This window comes from Eubalaena glacialis, chromosome X (genome assembly GCF_028564815.1).
Source record: "Eubalaena glacialis isolate mEubGla1 chromosome X, mEubGla1.1.hap2.+ XY, whole genome shotgun sequence".
In the NCBI taxonomy this organism is placed as follows: Eukaryota; Metazoa; Chordata; class Mammalia; order Artiodactyla; family Balaenidae; genus Eubalaena; species Eubalaena glacialis.
Genome location: NC_083736.1, coordinates 15182509 through 15196001, shown reverse-complemented (window position 1 = coordinate 15196001; position 13493 = coordinate 15182509). Strand labels below are relative to the sequence as shown.

General features: G+C 49.3%; 1 protein-coding gene across 7 annotated transcripts in view; it reads left to right on the top strand.

Moving 5' to 3' along the window:
• Nucleotides 1–13493, top strand: part of RAI2 (retinoic acid induced 2) — a 402411-nt gene that overhangs the window by 340335 nt on the left and 48583 nt on the right. The window contains exon 1 of one of the 7 annotated variants that reach the window (XM_061178092.1): nt 1311–1494. The exons of 5 other annotated variants lie outside the window; for them this stretch is intronic. The gene's annotated coding sequence lies outside the window, so the exon portion shown is untranslated. Of the gene's footprint in view, nt 1–1310; nt 1495–1816; nt 2089–13493 lie in introns of those variants that run through there. One more of the 7 variants, XM_061178089.1, reaches the window with a different exon arrangement.

The window sequence follows — 13493 nt, the reverse complement described above, 5'->3', positions numbered from 1 at the left end:
TTCTCCCTTAGGACCAGTAGGCACGGTGCCTGAGGCCCAAAATACTTTTCAGGGCCTCAGGGAAATGTTTTCATTTCTTCTAAAATCAGAAGAAAATGTGATCTTTTAGGTCAAAGAAGTTGTTTTAATATATAATATTAATTCATTCGTCTTCACACCAATGCAGTCGTAAAATGTAATTTTTACTATTTTTTCTATGGAGGAAAGAGTCCACAAAGGCAGAGGGCCCACGAAAAGTATAACGTGGCCCCGGTTTCTACTACATTATGCTTGCAACACGACAAGGTTAGAGTGGAACCTTTCAAACACAAGTTCAGGTTCCCATACTAATCATGAACTTGCCAGACTGCTCTCTATGTACTGTACCCTCTGGCCACCCCAAATTCTACAAGAGGGAACTCATAGCCACTACTCATGTGAGTGTTGAAACTCAAGGAGGTTTGAACACGCAAAGGACAGCTAGATTCAGACTGCTCTCAGCTCTGATTCAAGTAATTTCTTCTCTGCCCTTCTCTCTCAAATATCTGCATCCTGTTTTGATTACCAGAAAAAAAAATCTTTTCACCTTTCGGGATTAATTAAACCAGTGGAGTTGCTTCCTTTGCCCTCTTAAAACATTTATAGGATTTAGGTTTTTTTACTTTGTTTTACAATGATCAATACTACTGCTGACACCTATGATTTATTTACTGGTTAGCGACCACATAGTCATCATCTGTGTAACGCCAGTTCTTAGCCCAGTGTCTGGCAAACACTAGGTGCTTAATAAATGTTAGATTAACAGATGAATCACCTTTCAGGCAAGTATGCGGAAATGAGATTATGTCTGTAGGCTAATTTTGTCTTTAATCATCTCACACCTTGTGAGAAGGATCTCCGACCTGTATCACAATTGGCATTTCAGGAGGTGGTCGCTGGGCCCTCACCACCTCTCCCGCCTCCATCCACCAGCCACTTCCTCCCTCCTGGGCTATGTTCTCTCTCCTCTGCATCCTGGGGTCTGAAATGGTCCCCAGCCCGCCGGGAGGCAGCAGGGTCCCCGCTCCGCCGGCTCTCCCCGGCGTCGGCCCCGCCCCCCGCGCCCCGGCACCCCTTCCTCCCGCCACCCCGCGCCTCCGACAGCCACGCCCTCCCCGTGGGCGAGATCACCTGTCCCTCCTCCGCCGCCGCCTCCTCGGGTACCCTTTCGCCCCCCTCCTGCTCCCCCTCCTCCGCCACCTCCCCCAAGCCCTCCCCTTCCCCGCCTCCTCCCACCCCTCGGTGTATATAGTAAAGGCCGGGCGCCGCACGCAGACACACTCGTCTGGACACAGGCGCACACACGCTCACGCACGACCGGCAGCAGCGGCGGCGACAGCAGCTCGGTGACAGCGGCGACGGCAGCTCCCACCGCTGCGCACCCCCTTCAGGCGGCCGGCGGCGAGGCCAGACCGGCGAGTTCCCGCACCCGCGACCACCCCTTGGCTTCCTGGAGGCGGCGGCCGCGATTGCAAGGTAGCGGCCGCGACGCCCCCGTGCGGGCCGGGGTACCCCCCCCCCGTGCCCTCCCCGCACGGACCTGCCACCGGGACGCAGGGGGCGCGCCGGGCTGGGCGCGCCTGGCGGGGCCCGGCGCCCGGGGAGGGGCCTGCTCCCGGAGGCAGGACGGCGCCCGGAGGCCGGGGCCAGCGGGGAGGGCCGGGCGGGGGCGGGGACGCGAGCCGAGGCCGCCACCCGCGCGGCGTCCCCGGGCCCCGCTCCTGCTCCCGGCGCCGCGCACTGGCCGGCGGGGCCGGGGCCGGCCGGGGAGGCGGCGCCGGGCGGCGGGGCGGGGGCCCCGAAGTGGGTTTCGGGCCGACACCGGCGCTGGCACCGGGCGCAGAGGGCGGCGCGCGGCGGACACCGCGCCCGGGCATCGCACCGGGCCGCCTTAGGCTCTGCCGCTCTGCCCCGGCCCGGAAAACGCGGCGCCTTCCAGGCCCTTCGAAAGATGGATTCTGTTGACGTATCTGGCGGCCCTGGCGAGCCGGGTGGAAAGTTGGGTTTTGCCAGATCTCACTGGGCTCGTCTTTGTGACGCTCGGCCAGCCCCGCATCCTCCCGGAGCTGGGTGAGTGTGCGTCGGCGCCCCGCGAGCCTTCGTGCCCCCCAATGCCCAGACCCGGGGTGGCCGCACCAGCTCGGGCTTTCTGCCATGTTAGGCACCGAGCAGCCTTCTCGCTGCATTTTTGCGTGCGTTTCAGCGGTGCCTTGTGCTGCGGAGGGAGTTCTTGCCTTCCTCCGCGTTGGCTTTTTCGGGGTTGGGGTTATGCTCTGTGTGTTTGCTTGTTTGCCGTTTAAAGCCCGACTATTGTTCAGGATAAGCTCCGCCTGGGTGGGGAAATGGCATCCCACCACAGTTGCCGGCGAGGGGGTAGAAATGTTGCCAAACAGCTGCTGCTTTGTTTTTCCCTGTCAGAAGTCCCTGGAGTAGGTTTGGGGCACGACGGATGGATGCAGAGAGGGATGGGGCACGGAAGAAGAAGGTGGCTGTGGAGGAGCGAATTGTCACCCACCCCAAGGCACGCAGTCAGCTTCCCTCTCTGCCTGCCAAACTTTTATGAATATTCCTTTTGTGATGGGGGAAGCTTAATGAATTCAGCCCAGTTTTCCAGGGAAAAGCAACCCGGCTTTAACAATGGTTTGAGAACTTAATCAATGAGAAAGGCAGGGGGAGGAGGAGGAGACGCTGACACCGTATCGGGGATGTGGCTGCTTCTTACAGAGTCAGGTAGGGGAGAGGTGGGCAGGGCAGGGCAGGGCGCAGCGCCTGGGTGGCCGCGTTGCCGGAACTGTCAGCATCTTTTACCTGTGCCCGCTGGAGCCACCCACCGTCGTAACCCACCTCACGGTCTACCCAGAACTCGGCGACGGGGCTTGAGGGGCCGCTCGCGGCGGTGCGGGGGCGGCCCCCCTCATCTGGCGTTTTTAAGGATGTGTAAATATTTTGCTGAGGATAAGTGACATCAACAGAATGATATTCCGCAGAGCCCGGGTGTGCAGCGATGATAAATAGATACGGCCAAACAAAGTTTTGATAACCGCGGATTCTCAGGCTGGCTCTGTTTCATTTGGGTCTTTGTTTTTGTTGGTTTAGCATTATCTCTCATCCTCTAGTGTGATCCCTTTATTTAGCTGATTCTTGGAAGCTGCTCTTTAGAACAGAGAGAAAAGCAGCCAGCAGGGAGAAAACAATTCTTAGCCTTGCATGCATCGGGCAAGGTTTTGTGTGCTTTTCCCAAGGAATCTCCCACCGTTTTCTAGACGTCTCTCTTCCTCCTTTTGCGTCATCAGAATCGTTTGTTGATTGACCAAGAGACTTTCGATAACTTTGAAAATGTGTTGTGATATGCCTTTGTTACAGTAGAGGGGTGGCAGCATGGGAGGAGGGCAGTGGGGAGGCTAGTGAGTGGGAGCCGCTCACCCGAGCAGCATTATGCCCCTACCCACTGTTTTGTCCTCGGTGTTTTCTTCTCAAAGGGGAACACAGGGAGCTGCGCTACTTTCTGAAGGCGGGGTGGCTGGAAGGCTATAAACCCGGTGGCATCCCAATTTCTCTGCCCCTTGGAAGCCCAGAGAAGCCACCTACCCCCCACCCCACACACAATATCCTGTGAATGGGCGCTTCCGCCTCATCCTGACAGATGCCCACTAGAGACATCGACAAGGTGGCCGGGCACCACGAGCCAAGTCAGACTGGATCTTGGGGTACTGGCTGCTTTGGCACCAGCCCATAGTACCATTCAGCCAGCCAGGGAGGTCCTTTATCATGCAAAGAAGCCCCAGACCTCCAGAGGTGAGTTTTGGCCCAGGAAAATCTGCCCATCTCAGGAACAAATGAGAAAACAGCTTTCCAGGTGATGCCAGTTGCCAGTATGAGAACTTGGTTGATGGGCATTTGGTCAAGAACTGTAAAATAAATGAAAAGTCTTGTAGCCAGAAAGCAGAGCCACCAAGACAGGACCCCTGAAATGGAAAAAAAAAAGAAAGAAAGAAAGAAAGAAAAAAGCTGGAAGGTGTGTGACGAGGTGTTGCTGGAAGTGCTATAGCACCAGAAGACCAATATATAGCCCTAGCTATAATGACCTGAAAACTAGATAGGACTGGTCTCCCCAGAACCATTTGACCCAGAATGGAGGTATTCTGTATGTGGAGACATCCACACACAGTGTGCTCTGAATCTACAGTAAGAAAATAGCAAGTGTCTATTCTCTGGCTCCTTCTGTAACCTTAGATTCAGGGAAGGAGGGTAGTGGAGGGAAATAAGTCGAGAAGGAAATTAACATTTGTTGTTGCCCTCTGTCTGCCAGACACTTTACATGTGGGAAACCATGATGTAACAGAGGCATTATTTTACAGATAAGGAATCTGAGGCTCAGAGAAATTTCCAGTTGAGTGTCTGATTCCAGACTTCGGTGGTTATGACTTAAAGGGGCAACATGTTCCTCTACCCTTCCCCCAAGTCTCTTATTTATTTCTCCCAGAGACCGGAGTCCTCAGCCCCTACCAAATATAGTACCTAACTGGGGGAGGGGGGCACCAGTGAGGCAGCCCAGCCGCCCAGGGTACATGCTTATGTGCCACGTAGATAGACCCCAAATAGTCCTTAACCATTTCAGATGGAAAGACTGTGCCTTTTCATCTTGGAATTCCCAACACCCAACCGTTGCTTAATGAATGAGAGTTGAGTGACTAAATGATGGAACTGATGGAGTGAATGGTGGTGGGAGGGAGCTGTAAGTTATTATCAAGGGAGACCAGCAGGGAGAAGTCCAGAGATTTGTGTTTGGTTGGGGTCTCGGAGCGCCTGGTGTCATGCTGCAGCTCTAGCCCTGGGTAGTTCCAAGCCGACGAGCCCATGTGAGATGAGCAGTAGCATTCCCATCTTATACACGAGGAAACTGAGGATGAGACAGATTAAGTAATTAGCCTGAGGTCCCTGGTGGGCCCAGAGGGTAGGTAAGGTATTTCTGACTCTTAACCGTCTCAAATAAATAAACTCTAAATAAAAATAAGGTGGGTTCTTGCTCTGCAACTGCACCATCAAAGCAAGTCTTTTAGCCCCCTTCCAACCAGATGGTGGCCTTTAACCCCCTAGAAATTCTGGGGCCACTGGGCGAGCCAGGATTTGAATCCACATATGAGGTGTTTCTGACTCTGCTGCCTCCATGATCAGAATGTGAGGGGGACCTCAGAGAATGAGGCTCTTGAGGAAGGGGAAAGATGGCTAATTGCACTCTCCCGTGCACAAAAGCCTGTGTGGAACCCTGAATTAAGCTTGATTTGGGGATCAGGGTGACATCCTTGCTGTAGACTTGGCAGCGCTTGTCTTTGGAGAATGCCTCTGATTACCACTTCTCCCTCCCACCTGACCGTCTGCCCGGACGCCCATCATCTCATTCTTTCCAGACTCAAGGCGTCTCCTTTGTGGCTCGCAATTTCTGATGAGCCTTTCAAGGCTACCGCTCTCCTGTGTTCTGATGGCAGCTGCTGAGGAGGTGATTTGGGTGGCCACGTTAGTACTTCTGGATTTCGCACATGACCCTCCTTCTCTCTCCAGCCAAGAACACTCATAGGAGCACACATGCACGCGCAGACACAGGCACACGTAATTTGATCACGTTTCTGTATCTGCTTCACCAAATTAGATTGCAAACCCAGAATTGTTATTGAAAGAACATACGTGACTTTGGTGATCTTCTGTCCCAGCCCCTGCCTTAAACAGATCCGAAGAGCTAAGATACAGGCTGCTCAAGCAGCAGATGCCTTAAGTAATGATTATACTCGCTGGCCTTGCCACCTCTGTGAGGGCAGCCCCCCACCTTGTCGGCATGGGCCCTGGGCCTTTCGTAAGAGCCCATTTTAATCTCCACTTAGAGGTAGGGCTGGGCTCCTACAACATCCCAATCCTTGCGGTTCCCATTTCTGCTGTAATTCTTATCGCCCATCCTGCTCACACGTCACTGTTCTTCCCACAGCTTTTTGGGTCTTTCAGCCCAGCACTGTCTAATAGAACTTTCTATGATGACGGAAATATTCTGTACCTGCACCATCCCATATAGTAGCCACTAGCCACGTGGCTTTTCAGCAGGTGAAAAGTGGCTAGTCCAAAGCAGGGTATGCTATGACGATAACGTACGCACAGGATTTCTAAGACTTAGTGCAAAGAAAGAATGCAAAATAGCTCATTAATAATTTTTATATTGATTACATGTTAAAATGATAATATTTTGAATATATTTGTTAAATAAGCTAGTGTTAAAATTAATGTCACCTGTTCCTTTTAATCTTTTTAATGTGCCCACTAGAAACTTTAAAATTACATACGTATTTCTATTAGGCAGCTCTGCTCTATCAGCCTGTGCCTTCAGCCTCATAGCACCTCCAGAAGTTTTGGGGGGCATAAACGCCCTCCATCCCCATGGCAGGTGGGAGGCATGGGACTGACTCAAGAGCCACAACAGTCTGGCATCAAGCAACTTTGATTATCAGTAGCTAAGGTGCCATTTTGGGGGTCCCCATCAAGCCTACCCATGAGCATGTTTGCTCAGTCACCTTCCATGAGGAATGTGGGCTCCTGAAACTGAATGGAGATGAGAGAGCAAGACAGGGGTGGGGTGGGCAGGGCTGGCCGTCCTTTCCTCCACCCCAGCCCACCCCAGGCCAGTGTCCTTGCCCACTGGAGAGCTGTCTCCCTCCTGAGCGACTGATTTCCTTGACACCTGCTCTAATAATATCCTTCCCGGGGATGTGTGTTTGGAGAATAGTGTCCCAAGTAGACATCCTTGTGCTGCGAGTGGGTTATTTGGGTCTGGGGCCAGTCTTAAAGAAGAGAAAGGAAAAGAGGGGGACGCACATAGTCATTTCCTGACAGCTTGATGAAAGCAAGAGCCAGGGAATAAATGCAGTTTCTGCGAGAGAGACAGGATGAACACCAGGAACGCCAGTTTTACACACACGTGGTGCCACCGATGAGGAGCCCTGAGCAAGGGGCAGTTCAGGAGGGTGGGGGAGGGCTCACAGCAGGCACTGTGGTCTTCCTGGGCCCTACTCTGGGCCCTGGGCATGGCCCGAGGAAACAGAAAGAGCTGGAATAATGAACTTGGGGCTTCGGTGATTTATAGGTCAGGCGCCTGTGGCTCTGGCTCCTGAGGGGGCTGCCCCCACAGGGGACCCTTGGCTGACCTCCTTGAGCTCCTCGGAAGGAGCTGGTTTTGTTTCCCATGGCAGAAGCAGACTGTTTACTGGAGCACAGGAAGAATCCGACATTCTGGCGAAAAATAATTCATTAACAGCCAGGGTATTACCAGTTCCCTGGAAAAGCTCCTCCAGCTGCACTGTAGCAACTGTTCTTTCTCAGCAGCGGAATTGGGCCTCACTGGCAGCCAAGGCTGGGTATGCTTGGGCGTTTTTGTCGTTGCTGTTATTTTTGCCTTTGTGTGTATGCCCACTTTGGCCTTATAATTCAGGGAAAGGAACGGTGGCCTGGAAGGGTCGAAATGCTATAGCTGTCAGCCATTCTTTCCTCCACGGTTTTAGCCTGGAAGCTCTAGGCCAACTCTAGGAACACGCTTTTTTTCCCGCCCGAAGCCCATCCTCATGCTGGGGACACCGCACAGCCACACAGAATGTTCTAGAACTAAAGGAATTTTAGAGAATCTCAGCACCTGCTCTTAAGACTTTATGGAAATAATTGGCTGAAGGACTCCCACACCCACCTCACGCGCGCGCGCGCGCGCGCGCACGCACACACACACACAGTGGGGCCACAAAGTATGTGATTCATCATCCCAGTTTTGAGGGTATTTGGAAAGCCAGGCAGGCATAACCAACAGAATGGGCTGCATGTTTTGTTCACTAAAGAATGATTGAATCTATAGTAAATAAAATAGAATGATTCAGAAAGCTTTTTATGCTCTGGAAAAATTTGCTTAAAAAAGGGGGGGCTTTGTCTGCTTGTTTGCTTTTTAATGCCTCATGCTCAGAAATGTGTACCCAGCTAGCAAGAAATGGGAAAGAATGGCATTTCCTTGGTTTAGTTTTTTAAAACACTAATTGCAGGTTAAGTAAGATGCAGTGTATTGATTTTGGTTTTGTATGGAACGTAACTAGATAATCATTTTATTTTATGAGATATTAATTTCCATCCATTTAGACTGATGAAATATGCATTTAAAATGCACCCTGCCTAGCTCGACCATCATCACAGTGTTTCTTTAATGTTCCCAGATTCAGATTGAGAACCTGTTTCATTTATTTGGAAAGGAGTAAATATGTCCTTAGTAAACATATATGTAAGCCAACCTTAGATTTCAAGGAAAATGGGATTTTTCTCCTTTGATGACTGCCAAAGATACAAATATTGAAGGCCAAGCGTATTTGCCTTTATCTAGAGCACAGTTTCTCCACCTTGGCCCTGTTGGCATTTTAGGCCAGGTCACTCTGCTGCGGGGCTGCCGTGTGCCCTGTAGGCTGTTTAGCAGCATCCCTGGCCTCCAGCCACCAGATGCCAGAAGTGTTGCCCCCCTCCCCACCCCAGTTGTGACAGCCAAAAATGTCTCCAGATCTTGCCAAATGTCCCCTCTGGGGCAAAATGGACCCTGGTTGAGAACCACTGGTCTAGACCAAGATTTAATAGGTAGTTTGTGGCTTTTGGAAATTTTCAGTTTGAAATAATAAAAGACACAATTTCCCCCTCTGACTTATATGTACAGTTCATGGGGGTGATTAATTAACAGTTGGAAGTAGGTCATGTGCCTGATTTAATTTTAAAGTGGGTGGAAGGGTCTATAAGATTATATAAGAGATTATACAGAGATTTTTTTTAAAGTCAGGTGATCAAATAAGTCATAGGTAATTGGGGGGCACATTGTAACAACTAACAGCTTCTCTGTTTCTTTATGAAGAGAACAGGTTTATTTCTCCCCGATTTCTTTTTCATATGCACCTGATTCCAGGCATGCCTTCAAAGCCACCAGGCATCTTCCTCTACCCCACCCCCTCCCCACTGTCATTTCTCCTGTAGCATCTTAAGCCTGAGCCAATTAATTTAGCCCTTTAGTGTACTTGGGAGAGCGCTCCTCATAACACTGTAATAGACTCATTTCAGATCGGAGCAGCGCTTTACCCACCACTAATTTCTGTGTTTTCCAGTACTGTTGAGAGAGAAAGTCAGTGGTGAGGAGATGGAGCATTTTTCAAAATTATTGGACGTTCAAATTCAGGTGGGCCTCACCACCCCTCCTGGTTTTTCCCCCTCTTACACGCATTTATTTCCCTGCTGCAGTTCTGCTTGGGAAAGAGAACGGCAGCAGGGCTCCTTCAGCCAGCTCGGTCCTGGTAATGCCTGCAGTCAGCAGTAACAGATGGAATGCTGCCGGGGGATGAGCCCTCGGCCATCTTCTTACTGGTGGTCCCTGGAAAGGCTAGAAGGGGGGGGGGTGGTCATGCCTTCATGGGGAAGGTGTCATGGGGTTGAACCATTCCCTGCCCATCCATGGAAATGGGATGGGCGCTTGGGGGACAGAGAGAGATCAGAGAGGTGGATTGCTCGTTCCACAGGACAGTGTCCCAGGACCAACCCTGCCCTGACAGTCTTTGGAGGGGGATAGGTGTTTGCGGGTGCTCAAGGGTATGGCCAGGTGCTCAGTGCAGACATCACTGGGGGCCACTTCATTCTGCAGCCATCCAAGGCAGGCCGAGCTTTTCCAAAGAGTGTCTGAAGGAGTTCCGAGTGTCGATTGTAGAGGGATTCCTTTGCAGGCTTAGCCAGTGAGGAAAGGTGGAAAGGTGAGCATGGAGGGGTTGGCCAAGCCAGCAGTTAGACCTTCATTGGTGAGTTCTAGCCTCCCTTGAAGAGTAGTTTGACTCTTCCTTGTCAGCGTGAAGGAAGAGGCAATGAGCTGGCAGACATCCACCAAGTGCTGGGTCCAGGCAGATAAATAATTGATTTGCAGCACGTGACTCTTGGTCATTCTGAATTGCCCAGCCCTTGCAGGCTAGGATTTGGGTGATGGCTGCAACAGTGGGAGAGGAAGCAGGATCATAAATCTGGGCTTTGGAGGCCAGTTTCATGGTGCAGAGCCCACTGGGGCCACCACTGTGTGCTGCAGAAGCCAACAGACAGGTCCGAGTGGTATGTTGTTCCTCAAAATAATGGCAATGGAAATGGCTGTGAAAAACATTTAGACCCTTGTCATAAAAATGCAAACAGTCTTCCTGCTATAGGGAAAAGCTAAATAAACTCTATTGCAGCTGTATTAAGTAGAAACAGATTTGAAAATCGGGTGTTTTTTTTTTTCCTGAGACACTTATTTATAGCAGGTTGGGCAAAGGCTGCCACTATCTTTCGCGACTCCGGAAGAGTGTTTTCCAGATGGTCCTTGCTGTTTTTCTCTTTATTAAGCTTAGCTGAACACAGCCTCGCTTGGAAAGGTTCAGAGAAACTGGTGTTATTTTTTTCAGATTACAGTGGCCATTGATTGGCCAACGAATCAATGGATGGGAATGGATTGAGCCTGTGCCGATGAATTTCCTTTTGCATTTAAAAATAAGAAAAATGTCAAGGAAAGCTCAAAATAGAGGCGCTATTTCGACTGTGTACATCGAAGCTTTGAAAACCATTCAGGACTGCATTTTCTATTAATTTACATTTGCAGTTTTTTCTAAAATAATGCCCTCCTCTTTGCTAAAACTCTGCAATGTTACCGTTTCCTTTCCAACATCTAAACAATGTCCAGATACATTTCAGATTGAGCAATTAGCTCTGGCTGCAATTTCCTTTTATGAAAAAAAGAAATCACTAACCCGCTAGACTAAATATGAAATTATTGAATGTGAAAATATCAATATTTGTTCTAGGATCCTTTGTGGCTTATCACTTGCATTTTAAGAAGGCTAGAAGAGACTGATTCTGCCTGGCCTTTCCATGTTAGACACACCCACGCCAGAAACCTTAAGCCTTGTTTTTGCTCTTAGGAGCTGGGCAGTTGGATTTGGGGTCATCAAGGCTGGTTCTTACAGCCCAAACTGCACAGGGAACCGTTTTGGAAAGTCACATAAACCGGTGATCCCTACAGACCAGGCTTGAGAACTACCGCCCCATGTGGGACAAAATTTCTACCCATTCACAGTTAAATGGAAGAAGAGTGAAAATGTACTCAGTCCCTTTTTTAAAGCTAAACCTTTTCCATTGTACAGAACTTCCCTTTATTCTAAAATGGCCTTTCCCACTTTTCTTAGTGTTAAAGTCTCTTTTATGAATGATGACATTTGTAGTTTAACATCTTTTTTTGACAAAGTCAGAAGTTGTCCAACTCATGTTGGATCCTCCTTTTTTTTTTTTAATGTTACTCATTCAGAACATTAGAGAGTCTGGGATTCACCCAGGAGGCCTGAGGAGATCAGGAAAGGGAGCCTTTGTTATGATTTCTAAGCCAGAAAAACCAACCTGAGAAAGGGTCCTGCTACCAGTCCCTTACCTGACTCTTCTGACCCGTTACCCACAGAGCTGGCTTTGTCCAGAGTCCATGTGAAGAATGGAAATGCTTCTCCAGAGGAGTTGTGTTGTTTTTTTTTTTTTTGGCTGCACTGCGCGGCTTGCCGGATTTTAGTTCCCTGACCAGGGATCGAACCCGGGCTCCCTGCAGTGGAAGCGCAAAGTCCTAACCACTGGACCACCAGGGAAGTCCCTCCAGAGGAGTTTGAAGGGGAAAACTGGCCTCTTGGACGTGATGTCTGAGCGTGCAGCCTCAATGCTGGCAGCCTGGACCCTTTACCCCTGGCTCCCCATGTCAACTCTGCGGCCAGTTCACACAGGCTCGACCCACCGTCCTCCTCTCCTCAGCCCTGCCCCCCGCTGTCGGGAGCACAGCCTCAGCATGGCTCACCTGGCAGTGTCCTCCGTCTCCTTACTACTCTGCGCCACTCCTGTCTTGCTCCCCCAGCTGCTCTTCCTCTTGCTAAAGCAACCCTCTAACTTCGTCACTCTAGCTCAAGAGCATTCAGTGACTCCCTATTTCCTAATTAGAATAAAACCCCGTACGAAGTACTGTTCCCATTTTCCCAGCCCATTCTCTCCCTCATGACTGCTCTTCAGCACAGAGGATGTCTCCAGGTTGTACAGTTGCTCTTGGCTCTGTGTGTGTGTGTGTGTGTGTGTATATGTTTTATTGAAGGATAGTTGATTTACAACGTTGTGTTAGTTTCAGGTGTACAGCAAAGTGATTCAGTTGTATATATATATTCTTTTTCAGATTCTTTTCCATTATAGGTTATTACAAGATATTGAATATAGTTCCCTGTGCTATACAGTATGGCCTTCTTGTTTATCTGTTTTATATACAGTAGTATGTATCTGTTAATCCCAAACTCCTAATTTATCCCTCCTCCCCCTTTCCCCTTTGGTAATCATAAGTTTGTTTCCTATGTCTGTGAGTCTATTTCTGTTTTGTAAATAAGTTGCTTTGTATCATATTTTTAGATTCCACATATAAGTGATATCTTATGATATCTGTTTTTCTCTGACTTACTTCACTTAGTATGATAATCTCTGGGTCCATCCATGTTGCTGCAAATGGCATTATTTCATTCTTTTTTATGGCTGAGTAGTATTCCATTATATATATATGTGCGTGCGTGCGTGTGTGTGTGTGTGTGTGTGTGTGTGTGTGTGTGTGTATGCATGACACATCTTTATCCATTCATCTGTCGATGGACATTTAGGCAGTTTTCATGTCCTGGCTATTGGGAACAGTGCTGCTGTGAACACAGGGGTGCATGTATGTTTTCAAATTATAGTTTTGTCTGGGTACATGCCCAGGAGTGGGATTACTGAATCATATGGCAACTCTATTTTTAGTTTTTTGAGGAACCTCCATACTGTTCTCCATAGTGGCTGTATCAATTTACATTCCCACCAACAGTGTAGGAGGGTTCCCTTTTCTCCACACCCTCTCCAGCTTTTATTATTTGTAGACTTTTTGATGATATCTCGGCTGTGTTTTGTTTGCTTTCTTTATGGGGGGAGGTTTGCAAGAAGGTTACAAGATCTCTCGGGCATCTTTCTAGATGAAGAACACTGAAGCCTTGAGTCTAATGTAATGGACCCTTCCCATGGATTGTGACATTAGTGGTTTAAAAGGAAAAAGGAAAAATCTCCACACAAAATGAGGCTCTCCGACTTCAAGAATTGTAGCCTTACTACAAGTCTCCTACAGTACTGCTTCTGGATTAGAATGCCCCATTTTTTGACCTGCCAGCAAATGGGTATTGCTTCAGGATGGCACTGCTGGCTTGTCCTGCTGAAAACAGAGCCCCTCACACAAGCTTCGAAATTTACAGTCAAAACGTAGTGAAAGGAGTCCATCTTAGCCAATGCAGATTGTCCATTCTATTAGAAAATGTCTCCAATGGCTGCTTATAAAATCATAGTAGCAAGAGTATTACCTATTATTTATCAAGCTCCTGCTATAGCCT